Genomic DNA, 15,399 nt, shown 5'->3' with positions numbered 1-15,399 from the left:
CATGGTGGGTTTAAAACCATCCAAACCTAAATATTTTTGGCTTAATAATATGTCAAGCCATAGAATACTATACTTTATATACTAACGAGATCTTAGAACAGTTATTAGAATGCATATTTTTTATAAAAAGCCGATTACATTATAGTCTAACCAAAATAATAATAATAATAATAATATTTATCTTAACATATTTTTATTGGACAATTTTGAAATTAAAATTTTTTATAATTACATTTTAAAAATAAAAAAATAAAAAATATTATTTTAAAAAACATGATCTCTTACCTTCCATTTAAAAAATATAAAAATTAAGTACAAAATTATCATTAGAATATAATTGCATCCAAATATATCTTTATCTCTCCTGTTTTTGTTTTTATTTTTGTTTTTGTTTTTCCAACCAAATATTTCTTTATCTCTGCTCCGTCATAAATTTGTATCCAAACGCGACATTAAGACACCTAGCAAGATTGCTCCGAGGCGCAAAATTTTGGGAATGCTTCTACATAGTTGACATGGAAAGAAGCAATCATTTGAGTACACCAGCTAGGGCATGCGTTTCCTTGAATAGGATAAATTAAGATTTAATGTCATAAATTAATGATTTTTCTCATTTAAAATTAACCTTTAGAGGGGCTATTTTTCTATCGAATAGGGAAAGAATTTGGTTTCACAGTTAGTTTTAAAAAAAACGCGTCATATTGTAATTTTTTTTTAATTGAGTATACAATTTCAATACAAGTTTTTCTCAAATTTTTTAATATTTTTTTTAGTTTATCTTTCTTACAATTTAATTTTTGAGTTATTCACAGCTTTATGTTTTATTTTTATGCAATTTATTTTCTTGAGTTTTTTTTTTTTACAATTGTTATATTTATTTATCTTTATTGCTTTATTTACATGTTTTCTTTTATATGCCTTTGATTTGTTTTTCGCTTTAATTACAATTTAATATTTTCCTTAATCTTTAATACCAGCACATTAATTCTACGTGAACTTATGCGGTTTAAATCTTCTTTTACATGGTTTCTAAGTTAATTTTAACTCCTAGCTTTCGTGAATAGTCATGGTTTCTTCACGATTAATTTGCATGATACTTAGTAAACTTTATGATTTCTTCAATGAATCAATATGTACTAGTATAGATATTATTTGTTTATGAGCTAGGGCAAACTTCATGATTTACTGACCATTTATATACTCCAATCTTACCTCTTAAAAATAAGAATAAAAAGTAATCACTCATGCTTGAATCAACACATTTATGGCGACAGTTGTTTCTGGGCAACCCTTCTTGTATTTGTATCCAAGATAATGATATAGCATGAGCAAATTAACATGCATGTGCATTGCATCAACTACGCTGCTTAAACAAGTAATTACCTATTTATCACCCTTTTTTATAATCTGTGAAACCTAGTGATAGATAAATTATGAGACAGACAGCCTCACGTTCCATGCTTCTTACCTGTCTGTGTGAGTCTTACAGCTTTTATGACGAGAGTCTTTTCAGATTGACGTTGATGAGGACTGCTGCATCATATGATTCTCGAGTATGCTTCCCCTTACGATGTCGCCATGCAACTTTTTCTTGAAAAATCAATCTTGTTCTCATCCTTTTTCACATCACTTTACCTAATTATTCTCAGGTGCCTAGATGATTTTATATCTAGAAAACTGAAAAATTTCTGAAGTTATTTATCACTGAAAAATCAATGTTATTAGCTCAAGTTTTGAATTCCAACAGGCGAGATAAAGCTTTGATATTGTTAGTAGTGGATATAAACAATGCTCCACCTTCATTATATGTAAGTGAGAATAAATAATTTCCCACTTGGCACATAATAAAAACTTAATTTAAGGTATAAATCATAGCATGATTTATAGTCTTTACTCCCAACTTAGTACATACACACACACTCAGTGAAGAGCTACACGGGTGAAGAACACAAAGAGAGTGAAGAAGATAGAGAGAGCTTGAGTGAATTGAGTAGAAAATAGTTTTTCTCTTTCTCTTTGTTTGTATTGCTTCTTTAATTGATTAATACAAACCATTAGCTCTTTGGAGTAGGCAAGTTGCTGAACCACGTAAATTTATGTGTGTTTGATTTCTAGAATGTCCCAACAACTGGTATCAGAACTTGTTCTTGAAAAAGAAGGTGTTTGATTCAAACCTAGAAATCAAAGTTCTCAAAACATATTTTTGAACATACCATCGTGTAGGGGAATAAAAGACGAATCCACTAGTGAAAACTCGATGAAGAACTGACTTGCTACATGCCCGTACTTGCTCATACACGTTGACGTCAGGACTGCCCATGCACACCAACGTGCCACATGTTCCTTCTTCGCTTAAATACCTGCAATTGAACCGAGTTGACCCACCAAGTCATTAGCCAATCAGCACAGCCATCAGCCACGGCACCTGCCACTTCATCAGTACACACCAGTAAGAAATCCATGTGGATATGCCATGTCATCAGCTGTGGGCTCGCATTGCTTACGTGTCTGACAAGTTATCATAGCCATGTCAACATATTGGGTTTTGATCCAGTACATCGCAGACACTATTCCAGCCAATATGCGGCTTCATATGCACCGTCTAGTAATCCAAAAGTTTGATTGATAAGATCTGAGTCATCCAAAGTCTTATTTGGGTGATTTTAGTGTCATTTCCAATATTTTTTGTCATTCCAAACACGTCCATAAGGTCAAATTCAGCAAATTCAAATCCAAGAAGTATTAAAAATGGCAAATGAAATAAAGACTGCTGGAATTAAGAAATTTGATGGAACAAATTTTGGATATTGAAAAATACAAATTGAAGACTATCTATATGAGAAGAAACTTCATCTTCCTCTATTGGGGAGCAAACCTGAGAATATGCAAGAAAAAGATTGGCTAATTCTTGATAAACAGGTTTTGAGCATTATCCGGCTATCTTTATCAAGAAGAGTTGCTCACAATATTACAAAATAAAAATTCAATGTAAAATTAATGGAAGCCTTGTCTAGTATGTATGAAAAGCCCTCAATAAATAATAAAATTCACTTGATAAAGAAGTTGTTCAACTTAAAGATGACAGAAAGCACCTCTATTACATAACATCTCAACAACTTCAATACCATCATAAATCAATTGTCATCTGTTAAGATTGAGTTTGATGATGAGATTCGCTCATTCATTTTGCTAGCTTCACTTCCAAGCAGTTGGGAAGTTATGAAAACAGTCATGAGTAACTCAACCGGAAAATCCAAACTAAAATATGATAACATTTGAGATTTTATTTTGGCTGAAGAAGTATGAAGAAAAGACTCATGTGAAAATTCAAATTCAAGCTCAGGTTCAGCCCTCAACATCAACACTCGAGAAAAGATAACATGATAGAGGCTCATCCAAAGGAAGATCAAAATCAAGATACAAAAGCAAAAGCAAGTCTGGACCTAGAAAACAGGTTAAATGTTGGAATTATGGCAAACCTGGTCATTACATGAGGAATTGCACAAAGAGAGTGAAGAAGATAGAGAGAGCTTGAGTGAAGAGTGAGTTGAGTAGAAAAGAGTTTTTCTTCTCCTCTTTGTTTGTATTGCATTTTTGATTGATTAAGAAAAACCAATAGCTCTGTAGAGTAGACAAGTTGCTAAACCATGTAAATTTATGTGTGTTTGATTTCTAGAATGTCCCAACAACTGGTATCAGAACTTGTTCTTGAAAAAGAGGGTGTTTGATCCAAACCTAGAAATCAAAGTTCTCGAAACATGTTTTTGAACATACCATCGTGTAGGGAAAGAGGAGATGAATCCACTAGTGAAAACTCGGTGAAGAACCGACTTGCTGCATGCCTGCACGTGCCCACACACGTAGACGTCAGGACTGCCCACGTGCACCAACATGCCATGCGCTCCTTCTTCACCTGAATACCTGCAATTAAACCGGGTTGACCCTCTATGTCATTAGCCAGTCAGCACAGCCATCAGCCACGGCACCTATCACGTCATCAGTATATGTCAGCAAGAAATCCACATGGATATGTCATGTCATTAGTTGTGGGTTCGCATTACTTATGTGTCTGACACATCGTCATAGCCACATCAATATATTAGGTTTTGATCCAGTGCATCGTAGACACTATTCCAGCCGATACGCGGCTTCATATGCACCGTCCAATAATCTAAAAGTTTGATTGATAAGATTTGAGCCATCCAAAGTCTGATTTAGGTGATTTCAATGTTGTTTCCAACATTTTTTGCCATTCCAAACACATCCAGTTCCCAACATTTTTTGCCATACCAAACCCATCCATAAGGTCAAATTCGGCAGATTCAAATCCAAGAAGTATTAAAAATGGCAGATGAATAAAGGCTGTTGGAATTGAGAAATTTGATAGCCATCCAAAGTCTGATTTAGGTGATTTCAATGTTGTTTCCAACATTTTTTGCCATTCCAAACACATCCATAAGGTCAAATTCGGCAGATTCAAATCCAAGAAGTATTAAAAATGGCAGATGAATAAAGGCTGTTGGAATTGAGAAATTTGATAGGATAGATTTTGGATATTAAAAAATGCAAATTGAAGACTATCTATATGGAAAAAAAAAACTTCATCTTTCTCTGTTGAGGAGCAAACTTGAGAATATGCAAGAAAAAGATTGGCTAATTCTTGATAGACAGGTTTTGAGCATTATCATGCTATTCTTATTAAGAAGAGTTGCTCACAATATTATAAAATAAAAATCCAATGTAAAATTAATGAAAGCCTTGTCTGGGATGTATGAGAAGCCCTTAGCAAATAATAAAATGCATTTGATGAAAAAGTTGTTCAACTTGAAGATGACAGAAAGAACCTCTATTACATAGCATCTCAATAACTTCAATACCATCACAAATCAATTATAATATGTTAAGATTGAGTTTGATGATGAGATTCGTGCACTCATTTTGCTAGCTTCACTTCCAAACAATTGGGAATGTATGAAAACAACCATGAGTAACTCAATTGGAAAATCCAGACTAAAATATGATGACATTCAAGATTTTATTTTGGCTGAAGAAGTATAAAGAAAAGACTCAAATGAAAGTTCAAATTCAAGCTCACGTTCAGCCCTCAACATTAACACTCAAGGAAGGAGACATGATAGAGGCTCATTCAAAGGTAGATCAAAATCAAGATATATAAAGCAAAAAGATATATAAGTAAAAGCAAGTCTGGACCTAGAAAGTAAGTTGAATATTGGAATTGTGGCAAACTTGGTCATTATATAAAGAGTTACACAACCCAAAAAAACCTGAAGTTGACTTTGCAAATGCTACCATAGATGAGGTACAAGATGCTTTGATTTTTTCTATATAAAATCCAATTGATTTTGGTGCTTCATTTCACTATATATCACACCATGAAATGATGCAAAACTATGTCATTGAAGATCACGGTCGAGTCTATCTGGTTGATGGACAACCAATGAATATCGTGGGTATAGAAGATGTGCAAATTAAGATGATGAATGAAGCTATATGGAACTTACAAAATGTAAGACATGTTTCTAGATTAAAAAAGAAACTAATCTCTATTGGACAACTTGACGATAATGGTCATTTAATCATTTTTTTAGAGGTATGTAGAAAGTATCGAAGAGAGTAATGGTTTTGGCTTATGGAAAGAAAACTAGCACCTTGTATATGACCACAAGATTTGCAAACATCATTGCCTCTACTGAAGCAGAAAATCAAGCACAGTTATAGCACTGTAGACTCAGCCATATGAGTCAAAAGGGGATGAAGATACTTCAGTCGAAGGGAAAACTGCTAGAGTTAAAAAATATTGATCTATAGGGACCTTCTCCAGTAACATATTTTGGAGGTTCTCAGTATTATGTAACTTTCATTGATGATTTTAGTAGAAAGGTATGGGTCTACTTTCTAAAAAAATAAATCTAATGTGTTTGAAACATTCAAAAAATAGAAGGCAATAATCAAGATTAAATCAAATTTAAAGCTGAAATGCTTGAAATCTGATAATGGGGGAGAATATATTAATGGAGGTTTCAAAGAGTATTGTGTTGTCAGTGGTATCAAAATAGAAAAGACCATTCCAGGCACACCACAATAGAATGGCACTGCTGAACGGATGAACAGGACCTCAATAAACGAGCTAGAAGTATGAGGTTACATTTAGGGTTACCTCAAACATTTTAGGCCGATACAGTTCATACTGCAGTTTACTTGATCAACCATAAACCATCAGTTTTTTTGGAGTTCAGATTGCCCAAAAAAGTATGGAGAGGAAAAGAAGTACAACTCTTTCATCTAAAAGTCTTTGGATGTGTTTTATATGCTTATATAGATTTTGATGCTTGCAACAAGCTAGATGTCAAATCCAAGAAATGTTTCTTCATCGAATATAGAGATGAAGAATTTGGATTTGGGATGATCAGAATGGAAAGATTATCAGAAGCAAGAACGTGATCTTTAATGAGAAAGTTTTGTATAAAGACAGATCAAGTGTAGAAACAAATATAGTTAATTCAGATACAAGTCCATAAAAATCTAAATTCATAAGATTATAGAAGGGCTTCCTGATGTTACCAAGCAGAACAAAATTCAAAAGCCTCTATAAGAAGATTCAAGCACATCTGTACCCACTACTACACAGGAAGATATAGAGCCAAAATAACCTATTGTTTATGTTCGCAGGTCTTTGAGGACTGTAAAGCCCTCATAATTGTTCACACTTCTACTAAATTATATTTTGCTGACAGATAGTGGTGAACCACAAACTTATGAAGAATCATTATAAAATGAAAAATCAAGCAAGTGGGAGTTAGTCATGAAGGATGAGATGTATTTTTTTGTTAAGGAACAAGACTTGAGAGTTAACTACACTACCTGAAAGAAAGAAGGTTTTGCAAAACAAATAGGTTTACAGAGTAAAGACCGAGCATGATGGAAGCAAATGGTTCAAGGCAAGACTTATTGTAAAAAGGGTTTTAACAAAAGAAAAGGATTGATTACTCTAAGATATTTTCTCCAATTGTGAAGCACACAACAATCAGAGTTATTATGGGGATAGTAACTGCAGAAAATTTACATCTTGAACAATTAGTTATAAAAATAACATTTTTTCATGGTGACATCGAGGAAGACATTTATATGCAACAACTAGAGGGGTTTATAATACAAGAAAAGGAGAACCAAGTTTGAAGCAAGCTTAAAGACAGTGGTACAAGAAGTTTGACAACTTCATGTACAATTCGGGGCACATAAGATGCCAAACTGATCATTGTTATTGTGTCAAATATTTTGATAACTCCTACAATATTCTACTATTATATGTAGATGATATACTGATAATAAGATCCAGCATTAAAGAGATTGATAAGTTGAAATAACAATTGTCAAAACAGTTTAAAATAAAGGATTTGGAAACTACTAAATAAATACTTGGCATAAGAATCATCAAAGATAAAGACAAAGACATACTAAAGTTTTCACAAACAGAGTATGTCAAGAAGGTTCTCAGCAGATTTAATATGGATAATGTTAAACCAGTAAATACACATTTGGAGAATCATTTCAAGCTTAGCAAAGAGAAGTCACCAAAAAACTAAGCTAGAATATGGATACATGGATAACATCCCATACGCCTTAGCTATCGGCTCTTTGATGTATGCTATGGTCTATACCAGAACAAACATTGCTCATGCAGTGAGAGTTGTAAGTTGATATATCAGCAGTCCTAGAAAGCAACATTAAGAGGCAGTAAAATGAATCATGAGATATTTAAAAGGTTCCTTGGAGACTTGTCTTACCTTTATAGTTGGTGGTTTGAAACTTGAAGGTTTTGTAGACGTTGATCTAATAGGAGATATTGATAACAGAAAGAGCACCACAAGATATTTATATACTTTAGGAGGCACTGTTGTCTCCTAGAGTTCTACCTTGCAAAAAATCATTGCTCTTTCAACAACAGAAACTGAATATATTGCAATCTCAGAATTTGCAAAAGAGGTCGTATGGTTGCAGAGTTTCTTGAAAGAATTAGTCAAGATGAATAAAGAAAGTACTTTGTATAGCGACAACTAAAGTACAATCTTCCTCGTCAAGAATCCAGCATTTCACTCTAGGACTAAGCATATTCAAAGCAAATATCACTTCATCCGACAATTGTTAGACGATGAGCAACGAATGCTAGAAAAGGTCTATAGAAGCAAGAATCCAACTGACATGTTAATCAAAGGAGTTACACTTGATAAACTGAAGTTATGTAAAACTTCGGTTGGTTTTCAAGGATAAAAAATAATTTCATTGTTTGTCTCCAAGTGGAAGATTGTTAGTAGTGGAGACAAACAATGCCCCACCTCCATTATATGCAAATAGGAATAACTAATTTCTCACTTAGCATATAATGAAAGCTTAATTTAAGGCATAAATCATGACATGATTTATGGCCTTTGCTCCCAACTTACTGTGTGTACACACACACACACACACATATACACTCAGTGAAGAGTTGCGCGGGTAAAGAACACGGAGAGTGAAGAAGATAGAGAGAGATTAAGTGAGAGTGAGTTGAGTAGATAAGAGTTTTTCTCCTCTTCTTTGTTTGTATTGCTTCTTTGATTGATTAATATAAACTAATAGCTTCGTGGAATAGGCAAGTTGTCAAACCATATAAATTTGTGTGTGTTTGATTTTTGAAATATCCCAACAATATAGATATGTAAGCTGTAATGGAGAGATTTTTCATTAATTTTTAGTTTTGATATCAATATATATCTTGCTTTTAATTGGATGACAAAACTAAAGATTTCAGATAAAATAATAAATGAAATTTAACAAGACTGATACTGCATTAACAAGCCATGAAAATAATATGGTTTAACAGGATGAAAAAATGAGGCAGGATGATATACTGATATATATCGTTTGGTGAATTCCATTAAATAATACTAAAATAAAATAAAATAAAATAAAAGGCCATGTTCAAATTTGATAAACGATAGTTATGAATAAGTGATAAAATATTTGTTTAAACAGTTTTTATTTTTTTTATTTGTAAATGATTTGATTAAGAAATTAACCTTAGCATAGAAAATCTAAACTGATAAAATCCATCCAATTTTTTTTATAAAAAAATATATATTAATATAAATTGATTGGAGAACCTGTAACATAGCCCATGTTAATTCAACACGAAAAGAGGTTAGAAGGCTTGCTTTTTTAATATTTTTTTAATAAATAAAAGGTTTAAACTTGAGACTTCTTATCATAAGAAGAGAAAATAATTCATGCTAAACTATAAATTTTTGACACTTTATATTTGAGTTAGGAGATTATTAAAAAAACAAATTAAAACAGTAGTGAGTTTTATGGTATCTCTCCTTGTAAATTATTATTCATTATAATAATAATTTTTCCTTTATTTTTTATTTTTTATATATTTAATCTATGATTTTTTTAATTTAAATTTCATGATTCAATAGTAGATTTTTTAGAAATTAAACTTTATAATTTTTTTATGAGATTATTCTAGTCTCGTGACCTGAACCAGAAGTTTAACGAGTTAACTTTGTTGACTCAATTTTTTTATTTTCTAATTGAATTTTTTTCTTTATTTTATTTTTTTAATATTGACTTTAATGAGAAATAGGCTTTATGATTTTTTTGGTTTGTTTCTTTATGAAGTTATTCCCATCTAATGAATCAGATCACGAGTTTGACAAATTAACCCAAGTTGTCTTAAGTTATTTTTTTATCTTTTTTAAATCAATTTTTTTTCAATATCATGTTTCAAAAATGATTAATAGAAAATTAAGCTTCTTAATTTGTTTTAATTTTTTTCATTTGGGTTATTCTGATTTTATAATCCAGGATGCAGATTTGATAAGTTAACTCAGACCATTTTTTTTTTAATTTCATTATTTAATATTAATTTTATTAAAAATTAAGCTTCATAACTCTTTTTGATTTATTTTCTATAAGGTTATCATAGTAGATTGACATGTTAATTTGGATTAACATAAATTGATTCTATATATTGTTGTCTCAATATTTATTATAAAAATAATCTTGAATATTGATTTTGAGTTAAACCATATTTTTAGGGATCATCTAGGTTGACTTTAAACCCTCTAAGTTGACTAGCTTACATTGAATCAATTCTACACAGTTTAAAAAATTTTCTATTAAAAAAATATTAGTTACATCAAGATTTTTTTTATGATAAAAATATTTTGATTTGATCCACAATATAGTGTTGGCAATGAATGCTATTCAATAAAATAATGTTTTAACAAATTTTTCCCTAGCTAAAAGAACCACCACACTAGGATTTGGAAGCAAGATGGTTTTTTTTTTATCATGATTCAATTTCATTTTCAAATTGTTTGAGTGGTAGATTAGTTTTTTAAATTTTTATAACAATTAAATTATTTAAATATTATAAAAACAAAAAAATTATGGCTTAAAGCCAGGGGCTTTTATGTTTTTTTTTTAAATTAAATTACTTAATTACCCCGTGTTCAAAATTAACAAAACTATCTAGAAGGTTTATATATTAGAGCAATTAAATTATTCAAATACCATGAGAACAAGAAGAAAAAAAGAAGATAGCTTAAGCCTAAGGCTTTTATTTTTATTTTTATTTTTTTAATTAAAGTTAAATTACTTAATTACTCCTAGGTTTAAAATTAACAAAATTATTCTCTAGGAGTGTTTATGCCATTTTCCAGCAGTATTTGAAAAGCTTTCAGCGCCCTCTCTATAATGGGTCAATATGTGTGTCAAACTTACCTTATATTTGGTACTAACAACAATTTCATTTTCTTTTCTTTTCTTCTCTTTATCCATCGTGAATTCCCCGTCAACCTCTTTAATTTCCTCCCTTAACATTTGTCATTGTTCTTTTTATTACTATTTTTTTTATTTGAATAATCTATAAAATTAAGATTCTTTTTTAATTTCACCCTCTTCCATTTTTTATTTTTCAAATTTGCTACCCATTCTTTTGATTGCTATTGTTTTTGTTGGGATCATTTTTAATTTTTTTATTACAGTTTCATCCTCCTCGGTTTTTTTTTTTCAAATTCTTAATTGATTCTAGTTTTAGAATTTCACAAGTTGCAAGTTTTAGAAATTAAACCAAATTTAGGATGTTCTCACCAGTTTTTCTTGGTTTTTATTTCTCTTTATTTAAGCTATATTTTTTTCATCATTTAGTATTTATTCAATTGGAAACTAAGTTCTGTTCTTTTTATTTATTTGCTTTATGTATAATTTCTTGTTGGTCTTGAAAATAACCTTGGTTTTTTTGGCTAATTTCTTAAATTGATATTTTTTATGATTCCATTATTCGGTATTTGGAATAATTTTTTAAAATAATTTATAAAATTAAAATTCGTTTTCAATTTCATTCCCCTTTAATTTTTTTTAATCTTTCAAATTTAGCTTTTATTTTTTTGATTATCAATTCGGGACCTTAGCTCGGGTGTAAAAGGTTTGCCTATGTTTACTTGGTCTATTTTTTTACTTTAAGTTTTTTTTTAGTTTCATCATTAAAATTTATATTATTAACAATTAGGCTTTGTTCCTTCTATACTATTTTTTTGTGAATTTTTATGCAACTCGGGTTATCTTAGATTTTTTAATTTGATGTTTTTTTTGCAGGTTTCTCATTTTTTTTTTCCCAATCAAATTTATACCCCAAGTCTTATTTTTAAAAAAACTTTTTTAAATCACTTTTGCATCATCTAAACATATTTTTTTTTTCCGATAAAGAAAGTATTTTTACCCACAAGACAGCGAGGAGCCACTAATCTAATAACTTACTATGTTTGTTGTGTGTGAAAATTGTTTCCAAAATATCACTTTATTAATCTACAATATAGGAATTTATCAGTGATATCTTAATATCGCAATTTCCTCCCAAATTATGCAATCAGCAAACAAATCTAATTAAAGAGCACTAGTCTGGGCAGTATCAATTACAGATCTTATCAAATTCTTGTTTTGTTTCTTAATCCACTTTCTTGGTAGAAAAAGAAACGTTGTTGTTTGTAACCTAAAATTTACCTATGGCCCGCCAAAAAGGAAACAATCGAATATAACTCAATTGCATACCGCGAGATCTTTTTCCTTCTTTATTTCTTTTCCAAGACAAATTGACAATGAATGCAACAAGAGATTTGGATGCATAAAAACTTAACTGTTGTCAACAAAAACGAGTGGTATAGCTACATAAAAACCGTTCTTGTGCTCATATATCTCAGTGATCACAATTCACAGCATGATTCAGTATTATCCAGCGCGCGTAACTGGTTCTGCAATCTGCGCATCTCAACTTGAAACAGCCTGTTTCATGCATATCGGGATAATTGGTTGAGTTGGGGCCTGATAAGGTATGGCATACCCTAACTTCTAGGGTTTTCTTGCTGCCCATCCACAGCCAATGGCTAGCTCAATTTTTGTCTGCAGATGCCTTGGCAAAAGCTGCTTCTGCTCTTTAATTCATATATCTTCCCTTCTCTTTTTGTTTCTCCTGGAATGTGTGTATAATATGGAGTTTCAAAGTCCAAACGAACACAAACTCTACCTTTTTATTAAATTCAAATTTAAAAAATTAAATTTAAAAATACATTTATGTAGTTTAAACATAAAACTCACTATATTCCATAATTCTTATATACATTATCAAATTGTACTCTGAATAAAAAAATCCATCCCTAGTCTTTTAATTCTAAATTTTAATCCCTTCAAAAAAATTAAACAAAACACAAATAGGTTAAATTGGATTATAACAAAGTTAATTTAAGGTTAAAATATAAAATCCAAAAAATACAAAACTCAATAATTTTATATATTGAAACTAGGAGATCAAGCTAAAGTTTTTTGTGCCTAATAGTAAACATGAAAAATGATCTATTTTATTAATTTTAATCATTTTTCTTTCAATTTTATTTTTAACTACATTGTAAATTCTATTTTGTACGTAATATTGATATTTAATTTAATATCAAAGTTTTCTCAAGCACTTCACATACAAAAGCGAATGCATAAAGAACCAAATTTCAACACATGAAACGATATCAATATACCTTGCAATGATAAAATTGCAAATAAAACAGAAAAACACACTTGAATAGTGCTTGCCACAAAAAAGTAGACAATTGTATTAGTTATTATTATAATTATAAATAAAGTTAAAAGGTGCATGGGAAAATTAATACTATTTTTCACATTTATTAATACGGTGAATTACAATAATAATTAACAATGTTGGTTTTTGAAAAGAAAAAAAGTATAGGAATAACATTGTTTCTCAACATCTATTAGCACTATAAATTATAATAATAATCCATAGTAATGATTTTTTTATGCATTTTTACTTTTTTTTATTTGGTTATTAATTTTTTTATTTAATTCTTATATAATGTGTTTATGAAAATTTAGAATAAATAATTTATTTTTATATGATTATTGCAATATAAAAAAAATTTCAATATCAAGTTGATATCATAAAAAATCTCAGCATTGTGTTATGGTCTGTTTTTAAAAAACTTTAGTTAAATAACAAATAATTTTTAAAAAAACTAAGTTATCAAAGTGTGGATTCTATAACCTGATTTACAAGTTTGGTGAAATAACTCTGGTTGCCTATATCTGTAAGTTTAGCGAGGTATTTTTTTATAATTGAACTCGATTATATAATTGTCTATAAATGTTATTAAACTTTAGAAAGTTCATGGACCTGTTGCCATTAAATGTTATTAAACTTTAGAAAGTCCATGGGCTTGTTGTCGTGTATGCTAGTTGAGAATTGAATTTTATAATTTATTTTATTTTATTTTTCTTGAGGTTATCATAGTCTCAATATTGGTTTCACACTTGATTTTATAATCGTTTATTTTTGTTATGTTTAAATAAACAATAATTTAGAAAAATAAACAAGTTATTAATCCTATTATAATTTATTATTCGGTTTGAGGGTTTAACATGTTGACTCGGGTTACTTAATTCACAAGTTTAGTGAATTTACTCGTCAAACCTAATATATTTTTCTTAGTTTTTTGTCCATTAATTTTTTTAATTGTTTATTTTTATTTCATTCTTATTTAATATTAGATTGGTTGATAAATGAAATTCATGGTTTATTTTTTCTATTTTATATAGGGTAATCATGATTTTAAATAAATATTTTTTAAAGTTGATGCTTGATTTTTAAAAGCATCTAACATTATCATAAAATTAAATAAAAATAATTTATAAAAATAACAAAGTTATTAAAACTATTAAAATCCATGATCTAAGTTGCAAGATGACCAAGATCGATCCAATCTTGCATTATTTTAATTTAAAAAAATAACATCTTAAAATTTTTTTTAAGTTAACCCATGTTTTTACTAATTATTCAAGTTATATTTTAACCTATTAAATTAAATAATTTATTTTGGATTAGTTTCATTAATTTAATTTGAAATTTAAATTAAAAAAAAGTTGAAATAATAGATTTTAAGATCAAACTACTTAAATTTAACAATACTATGTAAAAAAATCTTTATACTTAATTTTTTTAAAAACTAATCCAACTCACAACAAAGCGCAGCTGAATGTGTACTAGTCGGTGCTAATTGCTGAAGTGTTAAAGTCCTCCCTTGTAAAGTTACATGCACTGTGACCTTATTTACAGACATGGTGTGAATTTGTAAATAACCGAAAACATGTTACTAAATTAAAAAAACAAAGAGTTTTGGAGGTCAATATAAAAATAAAAGAAATAAGGTCGACTCACACCACTTAAAATCCCTTGGAGTAGCAAAACCCTGAATTTTGCTACTCTTCTTTTCTTGGCAGCCGAAACGCAAAACACAAACTCATATACAAAGAAGAGCCAGCCGCAACCTTCATAAATTCACCACCACAGCTTCTCCGTCGGCTTGTCACTGCTCCACACTACTAATCCATACACAAAGAGAAGAGAAAGCCATACACCAAGCTAAAAAAAGCCGCCTTCTGTAAGTTCTTTTTTTTGGTGCTTTTTTATAGATGGTTTTTTGCTTGTGCTTCTTGGTTTCGAAATATGATGCCTTTTTTTGTTTTTATTGATGGGTATTGTTTTTTCAGTGTAAGTGGGGATATAACAGATGGGTGTTGAGTTAACCCATCAATATACAGAATATATAGCAATGGAGGATCAAGAGGAGGTGGAGGAAGGTGTTAGTATTACTGATTGGGATTTAGTTTATCATGTTAGAGATGCCCTTTTATCTGTTAAAACGGTAAGCTGTTTTCTGTTTTTGAATTTTATTTTTGATAGTTAATGATAAGTAGTTTAAGGAGAAATTGTTTAAATTGGTTTTGCTTGAAACTATGATCCCTTTTCTGATAAAAAACAGTAGAGTTGAATTC

At 29.9% G+C, this 15,399-nt stretch overlaps 1 long non-coding RNA gene across 1 annotated transcript; it reads left to right on the top strand.

The window, feature by feature from the left end:
• Nucleotides 1-14,773: 14,773 nt before the first annotated feature.
• On the top strand, nt 14,774-15,267 carry LOC105119533 (uncharacterized). The gene is made up of 2 exons (XR_841146.1): nt 14,774-15,005; nt 15,115-15,267. It is a non-coding gene; the product is annotated as an uncharacterized LOC105119533 (long non-coding RNA).
• The last annotated feature ends 132 nt before the right edge of the window (nt 15,268-15,399 follow it).

Source organism: Populus euphratica, unplaced genomic scaffold (assembly GCF_000495115.2).
Source record: "Populus euphratica unplaced genomic scaffold, PopEup_1.0 scaffold3066.1, whole genome shotgun sequence".
Lineage (NCBI taxonomy): Eukaryota > Viridiplantae > Streptophyta > Magnoliopsida > Malpighiales > Salicaceae > Populus > Populus euphratica.
The sequence above is the reverse complement of the archived record's forward strand: the minus strand, read 5'-3'. Positions and strand labels throughout refer to the sequence as shown.